The sequence below is a fragment of the Aphis gossypii genome, chromosome 2 (genome assembly GCF_020184175.1).
Source record: "Aphis gossypii isolate Hap1 chromosome 2, ASM2018417v2, whole genome shotgun sequence".
Taxonomy (NCBI): domain Eukaryota; kingdom Metazoa; phylum Arthropoda; class Insecta; order Hemiptera; family Aphididae; genus Aphis; species Aphis gossypii.
This window is the reverse complement of record NC_065531.1, coordinates 16,150,126-16,154,358: the sequence shown is the minus strand read 5'-3', so window position 1 is coordinate 16,154,358 and position 4,233 is coordinate 16,150,126.

The following is a 4,233-nucleotide window of genomic DNA, read 5'->3' as shown; positions in this document are numbered from 1 at the left end:
TAGTGATCGGTTAAATCTACCATAATATGACAAAATGACCAAAAATACATATTTAAGCATCACACAGAATAGTTACCTACCAATACATATATGATTATTATCGTTAAAGGTATGTGTGATTTTGTTATAACGCACAATACACTACAATATGTTATACAGTAGTTTAAATTAAAATTTATTTAAATATTTTAATGCTATTGTCTTTGTTAATGTTGATTAATGATAAATACGTTATTTGTTATACTGTTAAATTTATGAAAAAAAATAAATATCGTTGCTACTGGTTATAGGGTCAGTTCATCGTATTTCTATATAAAAAGGTAAGTAATGCATAATATTTGCAACTTATTACCTATTATCTACATAATATAGGACACTATATTTCTGTTTACTTATATGTGTATTGTATTTGTATATATAATATATATACATAGTACGACTGTGTTTAACATAGTTCATCAGGATTGCAGTGATATATGTATACATATTATACAATAAATACGTATATTATCATGCGTAGACATTTAATTACCTAATCTAAATTGTATTATATTATGTCATATAAAACCGTTATATGGCACATATAATCTGCAGTGTTTAAATTAAATTAAATATTTTGTCAACACGTAATGTACTAGTGTGTTTAAATATTATGTAATGATAATATTAATTATTAAGTATAATATAAGTGCATAATATACTTGTAAGTCGTAATATTAAGTTAATTTGTTTGAAAATTTTTTATGGACTGTATTTTAAACAATTTAAAGTTTAAACACATGATGTATAATATTTTCATACCTACGTATGTTATGACGTCATAATATACTATAAAGATAATCATACTAGATATACCTATCACATTGCTGTAGCATTACTTTATGATAACATGAATATAACAATATAGGTATAATACATGTAGATTAGAATGATTATATTTAATTTAAGTAAATAATATCATAAAAATTCGTCTAAAATAGTGAGTAAATATAAAAAAACTTTGTGAGAAATAAATAATTCAAAGTTTGAAAGAAAAATTTACTTAAATCAGTGACTGGTAAGTTAAGTAAAATAGTTACTAAAACTAAAAATTTAAATACATAAATATTAGATAGTTTATTAGTTTAAAGTTTTAATGCAATTTTAAATACATTACTTCTGATTATTTTACAGCACCAAGGAGTCGCTAATTCGATTTGAATTTTTTGATCATATAGGTGTATACAAGTATAAGGAACTACAATAATCAAAATTCTACTTGAAACAAGTTCGATGATGCATTTCTTTTTCATCTCCTGTCTTTATCCTTAAAGACCATGCCGTTAATTACAAATCTTGCCACCTATTCCAGTCTTCTACCACTTCTCTCTAACTTATTTCTGGGAGTTTCGTTTTGATATCTTTCTAAATATAGTTTATCCATCTTAATTATTTTGGTCTTCCTAACGATATTTTCTCTGCAAATTCTATTTTCAAAAACTTAAAAGAATAGTATCATATTAAAACATGCAGAATAACACAGCATCAGATAATCAGACTCTATCGTCGTCGACTATGGTCTCGATAGTTGAACCAATAGTAATTAAACCGAATAATGATCATTTGGAAAGAGTCATCGCAAAAAGTCGTGATTTATTTTCTTCGACACTAAGACGATGCGAATCTATGCCTAACATCAAAGTTATTACAACTGCAGGCGATGGCGATACAGCCAAGGTCCACGCGCCGACTATATGCCTGGATAAAAAATTCTCCGGACAGTCGATAAGACCGTGGTATTCAATGCCAAATATTTCAATAAATGACAATATGATTACGTTAAGTGAGGGCGAAATAAAGTTTCGTCGACTTGTCACAGCTAGAACTGAGACCCAGGCTACGATAACGATGATGAAACCCAAACCTCGCTCGTTGTGGAAGCGAACCAAAAGATTCTTACGTCGCATGTTTTGCTGCGTAGCATAATATGGTTCGTATTTGACGTAGCATAAAAATATATACTACATATAGTTTGCAATGGCCGAACGCGTGACTGTGTAAAAATTTTCGATATCTATCTAAATTCTAAATAAAATGTAATATATAAATATAATAATAATATAAGTACCTGTTTTATTTTTCTAAATTTTTAATATTTATTACAGAATGCTGCATATTTATTTTTCGTTTATTTCAAAATCAGCACAAGATGATAGTATACTATTTCTATGAATTTTACTTCAAAATTATAAAGTTATACATTCAAAAAAAGAACAATTCCTTATCTAAAATGGTATTACTTAACACCTTTAATGATTTATATTTGTTAAATATATTATGTACTTTACTTTTTATTAATAAATAAATCCTACAAATTATTAATATGAAATTAATAGCATTACTATTCTTTTTTCATCAAAAATTAAAATTAAAAAAAAAAAATGTTATATAAACATTACGCTTGTATTATGGTTTGTACCTATTATATATATAATAGCTGAACCCGTGCACTTCGTAGCCCGTTAAAAATCCTACCTCTTATATGTCACAAACTGTGTGTTGGTTGGATTTCTGTCTATCTGTTAGTTTGTCCTTTATGCATTTCTAAACGGATGAACCAATTGCGACAAAATTTGGTACAGAGCCAAGTATATGGTATATTAGACCTATGGATAGAAGATAGGATAAGTTAAAAAGTAATAGGTCCAACCCCGGGATATGCTCAAACAGATATTTTGAAATTTACGATGGAAATTTTTGTTTATAGATGATTAGGCATAATTGTTTTCATGGTAACAAACAAAGGACAGACAGACAGACGGATTATTATTATTGAAACTAATAGCAACCATCTATAAACGAAAATTTCCATCGTAAATCTCAAAAAAGCTGTCGATTTTATGCTTTTTTTACCCTTCAAATGCGAATTTCGAGAAATCCTCTCTTAGTGTGCCTATACAATATACATAGTAATAAGTACATTTACTGAAAATTTCAAATAAATCGGTTCAGCAGTTTTGGCTGCACGTTAATTTTATCATTCATTTATATAAAAAGATTATTGGTTACTACTATCAAAAAAAATCAAAACTTTATGACATTGATAACATTCTTCCTAATCCGGTTTATAATTTTGGTAATTCTAATATAAATTCTATTCTAATATTGAGGGAGTAAAGTCATCCGGTGCAAAACAGTTTTTAACTATGTCACGAGTGTGTGTTAGACAGAGATAACACATACAGGTGTGGCTTCCTCTTAAGTTAAATTCAATTAAATAAGTAGAAATAATAATATTTTATTGGTATTTACACAAGTTACAACCATAAATTCCATAATATATTAAATACTTAAGTCGGTAAAAAAAAATGAAACTACAGAATGCATGATTATAATATACACATATGAATAATAATATTAAGTGTATTCGTAAGACCATTAGTATAGTTTAGTTTTATAATTTTAGATTATTTTGATAATTTTGTGCCAATTTGAGGTTTACTCTGATAATAATTTCGAAAACATATTTGAATTTATTATAAAGTCTATTTTGAATTTTTTAAAAATATGATACTTTCTCCTAAATTTCAAGTGAAGTTTATTGATTTTAATAATAATAAATTAAAAAATTAACGTGGCTTGAAAGATTCAAATTTTTCTTAACAACAAAATAAAATCTGTTTTAATAATTATCATCAAAATAAAATTCAAGTCAACAAGTTAGAACGCGTGTAGGTTTGTTTTTCTCTATAAAATGGTAGTGTGCTATCCCTTTAAATAAAATAAGCTAAATACTAAAAACTTAAAACTATAATCAATACCTATTTTTTCATATACTTAGATCCACTGCCTATTGTTATGGCTAATAATTTGAAATATTGGTGAATAATATTTTATTATCTAGAAATAATGGATAACTGTAGTAACAAATTATTTTAAATTATTTTATTTTTTGTACATACCTACAGTATATTGCAATTTATTTATACTGTACACTATACATAGCGGTATATTTAGTTGACGTTGTAAGTGTACACAAGGCTTACGTTCTCATTAGTTATTAGTTTATTACAGAGATGTTTTAAAATACTGTCATATGATTATATGAACATTGAACATTGAACATTAAACAATCTATCACTAATCACAAAACCACAATTTTAAACATCGATAAGCTTTTTTAGATGAAGTTTCAGATCAATATAAATAAAAAAAAAAAGTGAAAATAAAACATTTATTATAATTTGTCTTAAT